Here is a 17,561-nt window from a genome sequence, read left to right as displayed (position 1 = left end):
TGATTATTAAAAGCTTCCTCTGCAGTGGATTTCTTCCAGTGAATGTTTTACATGAGTTAAGGGTATAATTATACTCTGTCTTTCAAGAGGCCAGGCACATATTTTTAACCCAGATTTCCAATGTTTTCAGTTCTGCTCCTTCAAGTCCCTGACCAGTCAGCCAAACCATTATCAATTGCTCACAAATCAGGGTAGATTCGTATCTCTGATCACTTCTTCTCCAAGAAAAGTGAATAACCAGATGCAATGCTTTAATTGCTTTTCCCTGGGAATGTAACCCTTCCCTGAGAAGTTATATGGCTTCAGCCATTATCTCTTAAATGTTGCCAAAATACCATGTGGAACTATCTGAAACAACTAGGTGTTGTCTTTCCAAGTCTGCTGGACATAGGTAATTGTCCACATCGCTGTAGGTGAGGGATGTGGAAGCAGAAGTGTGTGAGTGAAATTTGAGCCATATCTCACGCAAATTATTTGACTCTATAATTTGTTCTAAGCTATCTTGATTACTCCCACATGATAGTTATGTACTTTTTTCGCATGATCACCTTAATGTTTTGTGGGTCAGACAATGTGAAGAGGATCTCAGGATGCACAGTACCATGATGTTTGTTGCTGAAGGATTCACTGTCAGGACTGTTATAAGAAAGAGATGAGTTACACAGTGAAGAGGGCATAGCTTTTCTTTTTTCCAGAACCCTAAGAGGGTTCATGTCAATTTCCCTACTAGAGAATGTAGAAGTCTCATACATCATCTCTATCAGTCAAACATTTCAAGCACTATTATATCTGCAAGATCATATGACCAAGTGATAGAGGATCTTTTGTGGAAGTGTGGATTTCCATTAATGCCATTTCTTTCTCCTAAGAGGTCACTCAGTAAATGAATTAGAGTAACACACTCAAATGTATGGTACAAGTTGCTTCCAGAATCCCAAGAGACCCATCAGTATCATTTCCCCTTTTTACTGTTGGAGGGTACAAGCTGCAACATCTTTGTGTTTCACTACCATGTAATCACAACATGATATGCACCTTGGATTTTATAACAACAAACTCCACTGAGGTGTAGGCCCTCAGGAAAATAAATCTTGGGAGACTACACTGCCTACTCTCTGGCATAGATAAGTATTAACAAGGTTTCTAAGGTATTTTATTTTCTTGCTCACCAAGTCCATTCAGTGTGAGGTCACCAAAATAGTAGATCAGCAAAAGACCTTAAGGAATGGAAAGATAAACCAAGTCTGTAAGGACCAGATCATGATACGGGTGGGGAGGTAACAAAGCTCTGCTCTATGATGAAAGAAAAAAAAAACAAACAAACAAACAAACACATGAAAGACAGCGTTTTCAAGATGAATAGAAGCATACCAAGCACTATTAAAGGTATTAATTTGCTTCTATAAAGAAACCACATCTGGAATACAGCTGCAATTGGAAGAAGTTTCTGAAAACCCACTTTAATTCTTCATGATCGGTATTCCTTTTTCTCTGGCCAAATAGGAGTTTGACTGGGAAGTGTGCGAACCTAATATCCTTACATCTTTCAGGTCTTTGATTACGACATTAAACTCTGCAGGCCTTCCAGGATGTGGTATCAGTTTTGGTTTATGGTTTTGGTAGGAAGAGGGAGTTGCAGAGACTTGAGCTGGGCCTTTTCTATCCCCACAGTCCACACTTCATTTATTATGAAACTAATGTAGGAATTATGACATCTGTGGAATTTATTTGTTCATATTGTGCATCTAAAAAGTGGATTAAAAACCACAGAGTAAGTTATGTGACCTACTAGGCATACTGTTAAATTGGCCAAGATAAGAATCTCAATTCATCATTATCACTGCCAATAGCCCCTACTATTACTGGTAGGCCAGGGCAGTGTTTCTGGTTCCAAGGAATTAACTCCAGTTCAGAGTCAATGCCAAGGAGTCCCTGAAAACTTTTTGATTTTTTCTTCCCCTCAAAGAAATTTCATCCTGGCAAATGTGTTCAAGTTCCCTTGAGGATGACTGGGAGGAAGTGTTATACTGTGTAACTGTGGCAGTATTTCAGGGTCACTTCTGAAGTAGTCCTTGTCTCTTTCATGGCAATCTGCGTTTGGAACTGGCTCAGGTCTGGGAACTCAATGCAGTTCCATGACTGTCTCATTCCAGCGTCCAAAAGGCCATTATGAACTTCAAATCTAATCAGAATAGAGAACCTATTATAGATTTTAATTTTTAAAGATTTTTTTCCCTTGAGGAATTTCTGGTAGCTAGAGAGGTGTATCAGTGTTCACTTAAAAGGCTTTCTACTTATTAGAAATGATGAAGTTTGTAATACATGGGAATAGGTGTTTATTCGGTCATTCAAAGGGCTGGGTGAGTGAAGTTTAGGGAAACCATTACCACCGAAAATCGTAGCTTGTCAGTGAAAATCTCAATTCTAAGAATCTTTGAAAAAAATAACGGTCAGCAGCAAAGCAGGTGATAGACAAAGGTTCAACCTGAAGATGCAAATAGAGTCATCCCTTAAGTATAGCTGCCACGGCTTCTCAAAAATAATGGCTTCTTCTGGAAGATTTTAAGTTAGAACCATAAAGGGAAGGAAGCTATAGAAAATGTAGCTTCCAGCACTCTGCAGTTGAGAGGAGGCCTTAAAAAGTTGGTAGTGACAATGGAGGTTTAGTAACCAACAATTCATTGTAAATATGAAATACTGTCCAGAGGGCTTTCTAATCTGTTTGAATGTATGGGATGATGGTCTTCTGTTTTGGGATGTATTTGTTTTTTCCTAGAACTGATCATCTCGTACAATTACAAATGGATTCTGAATTCCTCTAGACTATGCACTCTAAAAGAAGGAACTTTTGCTTTATTTATTGATTTACTTTAGAGTCTGCAAGTGTGCCTATTATTTAGTAGTTCGTAGACAGATGGACAGATAGACAGACAGACAGTTATAACATATGAAATTATATCTGTGTAAAATTCTGATGGTTAGACTATATTTCTGTATACTGAGTATAAAATTATCTTTGTGTCCCTTCTACTCTTTGATTTCTAGATCTAACCTTTGGCAATATACACTGTGGTCCATCACTTTTCATGATGCCATATTTTCAAATATTTAAAGATTTATCTTCCTAAATCTAGATGCCTGCAGGCTAAATATCCCAGTTCCTTGGAAGCATATCTCACATGATACAATTCCAAATCACCATTCTAATCATTTTCTTTTAAATAAACCAAAATTCGCCAATCCTGCTCTTAAATCCTCATAAATCAGGGTGTCTAGAAATAAAGGGGTTAGTTCCAAATTGTTTCAAGCAGAGTATTGTTATTATTCACCTTTTTCTACTATACATATGTGTGTGTGTGTGTGTGTGTGTGTGTGTGTGTATAGGCAACCACTTCACACACTTGTTTAATACTGAACTTACTGTCATGTAAAACATACATGTGTTTCAGAAATGCTGTGCCTAAGCCATACACACCTCTTTTTGTAGATTCACTTTGACCTTAACATCTCAAATATACAAGAATCAATCCCTATTCTAAAAGCGTGGCAGTGAGTTTTAAGCTAAAAGTTCTTCACAGTCCACGGCAGTGTAGCATTCAGATTTCCTTGGGCATCGTTGTTCTTGGTGACAACAATGAGAGAAGTCAGTTATCAGCATTCATAACCCACAATAACAAATAAAACAATAGCTGACCCTGTCTATTTTGAAGAATAACTGTGTACAATATAATTCTCTTGACAGCAGAGGAAGCTCAGGGAAAATGAACTTAAAATTAACAAGAGAGTAAAGGAGGTTCAGAGCAAAGAAACTAGATTTCATCAAATTAAGTTATGAAAAAAAGAAAGAAAAAGATCTTGCATATTAAATTAAATTTTACAGAAGATAGAACCAGTGATTATTTTGGCTAAAAGAACAGTTTGTGACTGTAAAGCACTTTGTCTTGGGAATCTTGTTGTCAAAGAAATCCACAGTCTAAGCAAGACTCAGTTTTGTGATAAAATATTACCTTATGTTACAACTGTTTTATCAGTATTTAAATGTGTTTTAATGAATTATGGGAAATGTTCTCTTTCAAACATTTATTTTCCATTGTTTTAAAAAATTTTTTAAAGTACACCTAAATGCAGTTCTTTTAGCAAAAGTTTTCTTTTAGTCAACAGAAAGGCCAAACATGAATTCCCGTTGAGGATATTGCAATTGACGATGAAGTATTTGGTGGATACACTCATCACATGGCAATACTCACATGTCTCATATATGGGTCTCTGGTACACCATGAAGATAAATAGCCAAGAAAGTTATGAGAAAGAGAACTGCCTGACTGTAGGATTAAAAGAAATGTTCAAAGACTCATAGGTTGGTGATTTACTGTTTTAATAACACTTGATGATTTGTCAAACTCCTTTAAAGGGCACTTCTCTTCTTTCATAGAATACGGCAGGTTGCAACTATGAAACTCTATGCTCCCAAAATGCACAGAATTCTCACTGATACCCTTGATCCAATGGCAGTTTTCCAAAGAAAGAGTTTTTATTTTCTATGGCCTATTTATATCCTAATGTCCATACCATCACAGAGTAATCAGTTCTTAACATCACTGTCAGTTATTAGCTAATGTTCTCAAAACTCCTAGGCTGAGTTACATATAGCCTTCCTAGAAGCAGTTAGTATGATTGCAATGACATTTTCAAACTGAGAGATGAACTGGTTTTGTTTCAAGGAGCATTCTCCTATAATCAGCACTCTCATTACATATTTTACTGCATAAAATATACAGCATTTTCCAAATAAGTTACCATATTCCTTTCTATAAAGCACTTTTATCAAGTAAAATCTCTATACTTGAATGTTTTGGATGTATTGTCCTTGTTTTTTGTTTGTTTGTTTCTCTCATCATTTCTCTATTATGCATGAGAAGCACAATAAATATAAAAGGATGTGTGTATATGGGAATAAAGTACTACTAAGGGAAGTTTGAATGATGCATTGTAATTCTTTGCAATTATGTGTTATAACTGCAAATTTTATTTCTACATATATGTAAACAAATGAAAAAATGATATATTGTGTATTATATTCTATAACTATCTATTAAAGACAAAATTAGTACATTTTTGGTAAGCTGGAAATGACTTTTAAAAACTAAAACATAGGGCAGACAACCAGTTTCTGGCTCTGCATGCAAAGGGCTTGGAAGCTGCCATTCTTTCCCAACAACCAGTCCAAGTCTAAAAAGACAAAAGGTAAACCACTGTTTCCAAGGCAGGGACAGACAGACAAATACAATGAGCCACGATTTACCTGAGCAGACACTCACAAGTAGAAATCACTGCAGGAACCAATGCAGAAGTAGAAAAACTTGAACTGTAATATGGTTGCTGGACACTCAGTATGAAAAACACTGAGTTGAAAACTTCCAGATGACACAGTCATGAGTGAGCTCCCAGAATTTTGTGAGATTTACCTCCAGAAGTTCAACAAGGTAGGCTCCCAAAGTAAAGTCCCCTTGGGCTTTCAGTGAGAGGAGAGGAAAAGGAACCATTCTGAAATATTCCAGAGCACTTGGTTCTTCTTAGCAAGTCCCACCCTCAGGGGAAACTAATTAACCAGAGCTTAAACTGCTGAGGTATTATCAGAGCCTAACTGAGCTAAAAGGAGAAAAATAAGCGACTCCAGCTGGCTCTAGCTTTCCTCATGGGAGAGGGGTAATACCCAACTGCAGCTCATTCTAGCCATCACGTCCCACCTAAGAGGGGAGGAAAAAACTAAGAAACTCCTGTGAAGTTCACAACTCCAGAGGCATGGGCTCCCTAAAACATCTCAGGCTTATGGTAGGATTATAGAGCACTTTCCCTCTGCCCACACCTCACTTATCACATTATTAAGGCCTATTTACAGTGGTAGCTTTTACACAGTACATTATATCTGGTATCAAGCAAAACTTACAAGGCATACCAAAAGGCAAAAAACACAATTTGAAGAAACAGAGCAAGCATCAGAACCAGACACGGCAAAGCTGTTAGAATTCTCAGACTGGGAATTTAAAACAACTATGATAAATCTGTTAAGGGCTCTAATGGACAAAGTAGAAAGCATGCAAGAACAGACGGGCAAGATAAGCAGAGAGATGCAAATACTAAGGACAAAAATGAAACGCTGGAGATCAAAAACACTGTAAGAAAAATTAAGAATGCCTTTCATAACCTTTTTATTAGACAATATGGCAGAGGAAATAATCTCTGAGCTAGAGGATATATTAATAGAATACTCCAATATCAGAGAACAAAGACTGAAAAAGAACACAACAGAACATCTAAGAACTGTGATATAAAGGTATCATATACATGTAATGGGAATACCAGAAAAAGAAGAAAAACAGAAAGGGGTAGAAGAAATATTCAAAATAATGACAAAGAACTTCCCCAAATTAAAGTCAGACACCATATCACATATCCAGTAAGCTCGGAGAATATCAAAAAGGAAAAATGTCAAAACAACTACACTGAGAGAAATCATTTTCAAACTATAGGAAATCAAAGATTTTTAAAAATCCTGAAAAAAAGCCAGAAGGGAAAAACATCTCACAAATAGAAGAACAAAGATAAGAATCACATGAGGCTTCCTCTCAGAAACCACACAAGCAAGAAGAGAGTGGAGTAAACTGTAAAGTGTTGAGGAAAACAACAATAACAAAACAGCAACCTAGCATTCTGTACCCTGCAAAATTATCCTTCAAAAGTGAAGAAGAAATAAAAGACATTCTCAGACAAACAGAAATTGAGGGACTTTTGTTCCCCATAGACCTGCCTTCCAATCAATGCTAAAAGTTCTTTACAGGGAAGGATACAATACAAGTCCTAAACTCAGATCTACATAAAGGGAAAGATAAGAAGGAATAAATGAAGGTAAAATAAATACTTTCATTTTTAACTACCTGAGGCAAAAAATAATACAATAGGCAAAAAAAGAGAAATACATGAATCTGCTATTATAGCTGAAGAAATTCATAGCCCTCTATCAGAAATGAACAGATCCAGCAGGCACAAAATCAGTAAGGATTTAGTTGAACTCAATAGTACCTTCAGCCAACTGGCTATAGGAAACATTTACAGTTATAGACCATTTTATCCAACAACAGCAGAGTACACACTGTTCTCAAGCACACATGGAACATTCATCAATATAGACCGCATTCATAAAATATGCCCCAACAAATTAAAAGGAATAGTAAGACTACAACGTCTGCTTTCAGAACACAATTGAATTAAACAAGAAATCAGTAACAGAAAGATAACCATAAAATTCCCAAAAACATGGAGATTAAACTAAATACTTGTAAGTAACACATGGGTCAAAGAAGAAATCTCAAAAAATTCCCAAAGTATTTTGAAATAAATGAAATAAAACAAAATTTGTCAGAATTAGTGGGATGTGAAAATAATAGAGAAATTATACAATTGAATGTATATTAGAAAATTAAAAAGTTCTAATATCAATAATCTAAGTTTCCATCTTGGGAAACTAGTAAAGGAAAAGCAAACTAAATCCAAAGTAAGAAGAAAAAATAAATAAATAGTAAGAATTAGAGCAGATATCAACAGGAAACTGATAGAGAAAAAACAATAAAATCAAAAGTTGGTTCTTTGAAAAGATCCAAAAAAGTCATGTCTATCTACATTAACTGACAAATAAAATAAACCAAAGGACACAAATTAATAGCTATAAATGAAAAGGGGGCATCACTGGAGATCCTATGCACATTAAAAGGATAATAAAGGAATAATATGAACAATTTTATGTCCACAGATTTAATCATCTAGAAACAGACCAGTTCTTTGAAAGACACAATCTGTGGAAACTCATACAAGAAACAGAAAATCTAAATAGGCCTAAATCTATAAAAAGAAATTAAATTAGTAATTAATAACCTTCTAAAACAGAAAGCACAAGGCCCTGATGTGTTCACTGGTGAATTCTACCAAATATTTAAAGAAGAAATTATACAAATTTTCCTCAAATTTTTGCAGGAGATAGAAGCAGAAGAAGCACTTTCAAACTCATTCTATAAGGCTAGCATTACCCTAATATGAAAACAAAAGACGTTACAAGAAAACTACAGACCAATTATCTTTAATGTGGCAAAAATATCTAAATAAAATATTAGCAAATCAAAGGCTACCATCTTACCCGGCTCCCTTATCATAAATCAGCAGAGCCAGTCACAGAAGCAGGTCACTGTCCTTTCCCTTAGCTCCAGAGCAATACTGGGGTTTTGTCAAGGAGGAGAGGAAGACAGTAAGAACAGAATGCTTTGAAGCTTTTTCTAAGGTCAATTTATTTGGATCAGTGTGTGAGGACTTCGAGCACTGTACTAGAAAACAATGGATATTTTGGTGATGAGCAGTTAAGAGGAAACTGTTAGACACCTGAGAGTAATAAGTTGCAGTATAGACTAGCCAGATTTTTACCACAGAGGACCAGAGAAGAAGATGGAAGACAAAGGGACACTTCCCAACTTATTTTTATGAGGCCAGTATATCCTGATAACAGAACTAGACAAATATCACAAGGAAAGAAAACTAAAGACAAAAGTCCCTTATCAATATAGATGCAAATGTCTCAGAGAAAAATACTAACAAAGTGAATCCAGAAGTATATAAAAGGATTATTTATGTACACGCATGAACCTTGAAAACATCATGCTAAGTGAAAGTAGACAGTCACAAGAAACCACTTATTATGATTTTATTATATGAAATGTTCAGAATAGGGAAATCTGTAGAACCCATTTCATTTACAAGACTCCAATCAGTGAAATGGCCAAAAGGAAAAAAAAGAGAAAAGATACATAATAAAGATAAACAAAACAACAATCTTTGAAGTATTAAGAGATATTATCTCTACAACTGCACTTAATAATTAAGTCTTTGAAAGTGTTTGAGAATAAAGATATGAATGTACATTTCCACCAGTTGGTCTGTTCTTGCATGTCCCATGTATGTTTAGTTGAACATACTAATATGGGTTGTCTTAATCTTTACAGGCATCCTTTTTTCTCTACCAAAGTGGGAATATAGCAACATTTTATTCTGCATATATGCTCTCTATTATATGCAATGCATTCATATTTACACTCTACATAGATTTTTAACATTCAATGTTAAAGAAAAAAGCATACAGAGAAAGATAAATAGATGATATCACTTACATGTGGAATCTAAAAAATGATACAAATGAACTTATTTACAGAACAGAAACAGACTCACAAACATAGAAAACACACTTATGGTTAAGAAAGGGGAAAGGGTAGAGGGGATAAATTGGGAGTTTAGGACTAACAGATACAAACTACTATATATAAAATAGACATACCACAACTTCTTTATCCAGTTTTCTATCAATGGACATTTAGGTTGTTTACATGTCTTGGCTATTGTAAATAGTGCTACTATGAAAATATACACTTGAATTAGAGTTCCTTCAAGATATATACCCAAGAATGAGGTTGCTGGATCACATCATAAGTCTATTTTTAGTCTTTTGAGGAATCTCCAAACTGTAATCCATAATGTTTGCACTAAACTACATTCCTACTAACAGTGTAGGAGGGTTCCCCTTTCTCCACACCCTCTCCAGTATTTATCATTTGTGGATTTATCATTGTTTGATTTTTGATGGCCATTTTGACTGGTATGAAGTGATATCTCATTGCAGTTTTCATTTCCATTTCTCTGATATTAGTGACATTGTGCATTTTTTCATGTGCCTATTGGCCATTTGTAGGTTTTCATTGGAGAAATGCTTGTTTTGGTCTTCTGAATATTTTTGGATTGGGTTGTTTGGTTTTTTGTTATTAAGTTGTATGAGCTGTTTATATATTCTGGAAATAAAGCCTTTGTCAGTCTCATCATCTGCAAATATTTTATCCCATTTTGTAGGTTTTGTTTGTTTGTTTGTTTTGCTTACAGTTTCCTTTGCTGTGAAAAAGCTTACAAGTTTGGTTAGGTCCCATTTGTTTATTGTTGTTTTTTTTCTATTGCCTGGGTACACTGCCCTAGGACAACATTGCAAAGATTTATGTCAAAATATTTTGTCTATGTTTCCTAAGAGATTTATAGAGTCTTGTCTTATGTTTAAGTCTTTAAATCATTTTGAGTTTATTCTTATGGATGGCTTACAGGAGTATTCTAACTTTATTGATTTACATGCAGCTGTCCAGTTATCCCAACACCACTTGCTGAAGAGACTGTCTTTATTCTATTGTATATTCTTGTCTCTTTTGTCCAAGATTAATTGATCATAGGTCTGTGGGTTTATTTCTGGGCCCTCTATTCGGTTCCATGGATCCATATACCTGTTTTTGTGACAATACCATGCTGTTTTGATTACTGTAGCTCTGTAGTATTGTCTGAAGTCTGGGAAGATTATTCCTTCAGCTTTATTCTTTTATTAAAGAAGTTGTGGTATATCTATACAGTGGAATAGCACTCAGCCATAAAAAGAAAATGTCATTTGTAGCAACATGGATGGACCTGGAGATCATCATTCTAAGTGAAGTAAGCCAGAAAGAGAAAGAAAAATATCATATGATATCACTCATATGTGGAATCAAAACAAAAACAAAAACAGAAACAAAAACAAAAAAAACACAAGTGAACTTATTTACAAAACAGAAACAGACTCACAGACATAGAAAACAATCTTACGGCTACCAGGGGTGAAAGAGGGTGGGAAGGGATAAATTGGGAGTTCTAGATTTCCAGATACTATATATAAAATAAACAAAAAGTTTCTTCTGTATAGCACAGGGAACTATATTCAATATATTGTAATAACTTCTAAGGTAAAAGAATATAACAATGAATATGTGTATGTATATGTATGCCTGAAACATGCTATACACAAGAAATGTGTTGAAACAACATTGTAAACTGGCTATACTACAATTAAAAAAAGAAGAAAGCATGAAAAAAGAAAAAAAAAAGATAAACAAGGTCCTACTATATAGCATAAGAAACTATATGCAGTATCTTGTAGTAAGTTATAATGGAAAAGTATATATATATACACACACATACATATAACTGAGTCACTTTCCCACACACCAGAACTGAAACACTGTAAACAAACTATACTTCAATAATAATAAAAATATGTAAATGCTGTAATCCATGCATTTCTTTACCATTTATGAGTAGTTCCCCTTATTTTATTGCCCTGGAGTTTTGTCCCAATACTATCCATGTTCTCCTACCTCCAGTCTCTCACTTGGCAGTACGTTCCCATCAGCAGACAAATACGCTCACACCACTTGCATGTTAAAATAAACAAACCAAATACTGTCCTTAATCCCAGATACTTCACCACTCAAGCACCTAGTGTCCCACATTCACACACTCAGAACATAGTTTTTCCTACATCTCTTTACCTCTGAGAGTGTATCTTTCTTCCTGTTACTTCTAAGAGAACATTTTACCCTGTTTTCCTCACCTTTTGTAATTTCCTCAAATTTTGTGATCTGATTTCTCCCCATCTATAAAATAAAGTTCAAACTCCGCCAAGTCATAAACATAACCTCCCTCCTACCCTCACACTTACATATCTTACATTCCAATTCCATCAAATTTCTATACTTTCTTATATTTACTGGGTACATCCCCACTCTTTGCTTCTGTACTGCTTCTTGCCAAAGAAGTTGTCTTCTCTGTCTTTTTTCCCCAATTTGAAACAGAACAATAATCATTCTTCAAAACAAAACTCAAATTCCACTTTCCTTTAAAATGTTATCCAGCTTCTCAGCACAGTTACTTCTGTGTTAAATAACTTTCTATTCTCAGTTCAAACAGTGTAATGCCTGTAAGTTCAAACCACAAAATATATGTAGAAAAATTTCTTGGAAAATAAATTTTATTTCTAAGTAAGTAGGTAAAAAAGTAAGTAAATTAATAAATAAATGGAACTTACTATGGGCATGACTTCCTAACTTTTTAAAGCTCAAAAAAGTGTTATGTATGTGATATACAGAATGTACCTGTTCACACAGCATACATGTGCATGTATATATGTGCATATACACAATTGATTATAACATAAACAATATTTTGGTATAATAAATCTCAAAAGGCAATAGTCAAATTATGAAAACAATTTTAAAAAGGCATCAAATTAAAAAATGTATCTGTTAAGGAATAATGAACTAGTTGAATTAGATAGACATCATTTATCAGGGAGAAACTGAAATAAACCTAAGCAGAAAGTAAAACACTGAATTCCTGCTTTTGCCGAAAAACTCATAAAATGCAAATTCGTTTTTATTTTAAAATTAGAAATATATATTCAAATCCATCTCTGGTATGTCTACATTAGTTATTTATTATTTATATCCTTGATGCAACTGAAATAAAGCTGAAATGACTCAACTCAGAAAAATAATTTTTAATTCAAAGTCTCCCAATACTTAATTACATTGATTAATGTTTTCCACTTTTTTAGCTTAGATTAGTCTCATCTTTGTCAAGACTTTTATAATCCAATTAAATGAAGCATGTGATAAACTAATTTTTATCAGTAATTAATCTATACTGAATCAACTAGGTTAGCTGTACGTTAGCTACAAATAAGGTTTTAATTCATGGAATGCCTATCCTCTGTGGAGTACACACTATATATCCATAGTTTGTATGATCAGGCACTATTTATGATTTGCTCTTCATCATGTGAGCATAACAGTGTTAAAAATATAGAACCTATATACTGACCATCAGTATATCAGAGTTTTGAGTCATTGCTCCAAAAATTGAAGGCAACAAAAACCTGTCTTGAGTAGTTCTGCAACCTACCTTGCAGTGTTTCTGACATTTATTAGGCTTATAAATAGAGTTTTTGGCTAAACTAATGCTTCACATTTATATAGCCTGGCTAACTGTAAATCATGTGCACCTTATCCTTTTAAGGTTTTCCATGTTTCTAAGAACTATAAAGACAGTTAACATTAGCAATAGTAATCATCCTTTATTAATGTCTTAACTAGGCTTTATTTACATGACATATATGGAAATGCAGCGAGGCTCAAGTTTGTGAAATAGTAATTTACAGGATTAGCAATGAAGTTTCCAAATTACCATGAATGTATCCTGGGAAATATATTCTATTTAGCCAATGCAATTTTTGATAAAAACAACTGTAAGCATTCAGAAATCAGGAAATTTGAGTTCATCTATTTAAAAAATTGTCAAATCTGCCAGGACTGGGTCCTCATTTTTGCAAAAGTCTGCATAATTTCTGTCTATTTAGATGTTCCCAATCTGTTTTCATCATTTGGGTGACTCAATCAACTACATCTACCACACATGCCTTAAGACCACAGATGTCACATAGATTAAAATTTTATTGGTTTTGTCAGCATTGTGGTCCTCATACACATTTGTAACTGTTAAATTAGGACAAGAATTTAGATTACCTGAATACTATACAATCACTCTTATCATTATACCATACTGCCTCAAGTTATGTGACCTGACCATACTCTTTGGAAAGGTTTAGGAAGCCTATAAGAAGTCATCTCAGTTTCCTTAGGAGCTCATGTCACATCACTGCTATTAGAAGTATTCCTTTTGTCCTTCCATTTTGCTATAGATGCCTTCCTTTTATTCTATACCCTCATAAATTATATATTTATACTTTTTAACTGGGCATATAACAAATATTTTTGCTAGTTTATATTGAAAGGGATTGAACATAGAGAATTACCAATTTGCCAGATTATGTAAGGACTGGAAAGATATGAGGCTCTGCTGCCTTCAGGAATGACTCCAGGAAGAACACAACACAACTTGCCCTTCAGGTTGCTGCTCTATCTACCATGGTTAAATAACATGAGGGATGAGGAATTTGGGGATCCAGCTGTTTGATTCCAAACCACATTGCCTCTGCTGTACTGGGGACCAGAAACTACCTCCCAAACTGTTCAGTCCAGTAAGAATACACTTAAGCTACGATCTTTCTCAACTAAAAGAATTTACCATGTTATGAAAGAACTTGCTAGCACAAGGATCAGCTAAATGACAGGAATATTCTACACCTCGGAAATTCCTTCCAAATCTCCTGCTGTATGTCTGCTCAATGGAAGCTGAGCCACCATCCAAATACGAGCTGCAAAGAAACCTGGGGAATGTTTTCTTTAGATTTCTGACCTCCAGCCTGCAGTGACTTTTTTACTACTTCAAGTTCCTTCCACTGCAGTGGCCTGTCCATCATCTGGGAGCTTATTAGAAATGCAGAACCTCAAGTTCCACCCCAATCCTGTTGAGTCACAATCTGCATTTTAACAAGATTCCTGTTAAGAGTCTTAAATACATTGAGATTGAGAAAGACTGTTGTAAATCAGTCTACATATGGAATTGAAAGATAGAGTGACTCAATCAACCACATCTACCACACGTGCCTTAAGACCACAGATGTCACATACATGAAGTTTGTTGATATTTTTCTTAACATCTTAAGCTTATTTCAAGATGATATTCTTTTATCTTTCTAACCATCAGTGTAATTTTATGGGTCAGGACCTTGTAAATTTCACATTACAGAAACCCAACATAAACTGGCTTAAGCCAAAAGACATTAAGTGTTCAACTTAATTACAAACATAAAGGAATATTGGCAAATGACATCATCAGAAATCTGTCCCTTTCTTTTGTTACTTTTACTTTCCTGTGTTTTGCTTTTATTCCCTGATCATTTTCTGATAACTGATTACATAATTGACAGAAGCTCCAGCCTAAAAACTGCTAGGAAAAAAGAGCCTTTTCTTTCAGAAATTTATAGTGAAATGTATAGAACTGATGATATTTGCACTTAATGGACTGAATTTAAGTTACATGCCCTTCCCTGCAACAATCTCTGAGGGGGATGTAATACTCACGCCAACTCAGAGTGACCAGCTAGGATCAACCCACCTAAAGAGAATTGTTGATGAAGTGGAAGCAGTAAAAAATAATAATAGATGCCCATTATATTATTTCACAGTAACTGATTGTGATTATTTACTAGTTATTATGTTCTCTATCCCTTGGACAAATTCGTAGATTTAGGTTGCATCATACATGGTTATCGCTCTGGAGAATTTTGCATAGATGTAAATTCAGGCAGCAATGCGTTTTATTTTTTCTTTTTCACAAAGTTTAGTTTCATATTTCTATGTAATTTATAGGTAAGTTCCTTTTATTCCTTAAAAATGACACATGCATGAGCAATTTCAGGCAAATATTGACTTAACATGGTAAAATAAATCTTTTCAATGTAGCATTGCCTCTACTATGTAGGAGAAGAATGTTGAATATATGTCTTTGTCATAAAATTCACAACATTTTTATACCCTTTGAATCTAAGTAGCAAATATACTTCATTGATTTTCACTTCCCCAAGCAGTTAATTCAAGATTAAAAGTTATTTTCTTCTCTGTCTCAAATGCTAGTCAGTTTCTTACTTGTGGAAAATTATGAAAAACATAAATTGAAGAAAGATCTTGACTAAGTCCATAAAAATGTCTGAAACTCCAGAAAATTATTTTTGCCCATTTAAAAAATATCCTCTATTGCATTACCTTCAATATGCAGCCCTTCTAAAGAAGTATTAGACTATTCTTCAGTTGATTCAATTCCTTAATGACAGAGTAAATATAGGATTTTCCTAGAATTTAGTGAATAGTTACACAAGTTTATTTCTACCATCTACTATATTCTGAGTAAACAATATTTAGGTACCCTTAAGGCATTTTCAAGGCTCATTTTGCAAACCTATTAAAATAATAGTGTGTAAAGAAATCTAAATATGAAGCTTCAGTAGACTTGTTATTGAAAAACGAATTCACAGATCCACCTACGTGTTAGCATGATTAAACAAATAGGACTAGTCAAAGGAATCTCTAGAAAGGAACTGATATGAACAGTGTTTCTTGCTGTGCAGTCATTTCAAAAACCAATTTCTATCTAAACACATCTCCACAATCTGAACTAGAGAAACCACCACACATTAACTTAAGCCCTGATACTTTGAGAGCAGTATTTTTGTGAAGAGAGTTTCATGGTTCATAATACTTTGCATCAGCCATAAAAGGATAGTTTTTAAGGGTCTGCAAGTAAATTAAATACATCCACAGGGACGTATTTATGGACATTTTTCTCTCTCAGGAAATGAAGCTTGCTTTTGAGACTAGTGGTCATTGTGCTCTATCGCTGATGTTTTAAATTAATAAATCCACACGTTGTAATATTTTGATGGCTGTTAATCATTACAGCTACCCAAAAATGGGGCTGTCCTAGAAACACGATCTGTATCTGAACCTAGGCATGGACTGACAGGGCAGAAAAGTGCGCCTCGTGTTCTTGTTTTGAGGTGGCAGAAAGGTTACACTCAGCAATCAGGAATTCCCTAGAGAAAGACAACTTGAAAGTCACATTGTTCTACTCTTAGGGTATATGTGGTATTAGGTGCCTACCATGCTGTCCTTACACGAAGTTGGCAGACGATGTGACTAGACCTTTTTTCCCCATCTTCCCCTTTCTTCCCCACATAACTGTTCTTTGCTTCCTCTTTCAAGCTAATTAGGTGTTCTGACACTGAGTCATCAATACCCTCCAACCGTCTCTGCTACCTTCTGGAATCTCTTCCCTAAAAGTTAAGCAAGGAAACTCAGCTACCTTGAATTACATCTTCTCAATTAATGACTGAAGGCTATGTGTTCCTGAGTTTCAGACACAGAACTTCTAAACTACAAGCTACCTTAATGTTGAACTTGCTTTCATATTCAAGATCTGTAAATGCTCAGTAATCTGCCATAACTCCATCAGTTAATACTCAGCAGAATCACGAGCAGCCAAAGATAATGACTTTCTATTCCCACACATGTCAACTACAGAATCTTTTTCACAAAGTCACAGTTAAAATTAATTCAGAAATTTATGGAATATTTCCATATCTTTGTTGCATAATTCAAGAAGTTGACAGTAAGAAAGAAATTTCAGGCAAGGCTGAAAAAAAGCTCCAAGACCAGGAAGCCTATTTGGGGTTATATTAAATGAGATAATGAGTTGATAAAATGTATAAATAAGTTTCATAGTATGTCTTAAACATAGAAAATACTCTATGAATGGTAATTTCATTGTATTATTATTTATAGTTAGTATTAAACTGTCATATCCTAAAATAACTTCAAACAATGACTGGATCTATATTTCATTATATTTTGTTTACATAGTAAATTACCAATTAAAAATTAGCTATTATGAGATTATCCATTCAAATGCCTCTAGTCTTGAAATTTTTAGTCCAATCACAAATAGAACTAAGATAAAAATTTTATTTTCAAAATTAAGCAGATTACACATTGGTTGGAATAATTTTTAAATACCTGAAAAACAGATTGCTTACTTAGGTAATGATAGTTGATAATTGAGAATCAAACAGTTTGGGTCCCTAACCCTTCATTATATTATTAAATATCCACAGTTCCACATAATTTTGTTTAATTATTTAATTCCTTTTTGAGTACAGAAGTCCTTAA

Source organism: Camelus bactrianus, chromosome 3 (assembly GCF_048773025.1).
Source record: "Camelus bactrianus isolate YW-2024 breed Bactrian camel chromosome 3, ASM4877302v1, whole genome shotgun sequence".
NCBI classification, from domain to species: domain Eukaryota; kingdom Metazoa; phylum Chordata; class Mammalia; order Artiodactyla; family Camelidae; genus Camelus; species Camelus bactrianus.
Note: the sequence above shows the minus strand (reverse complement) of the source record.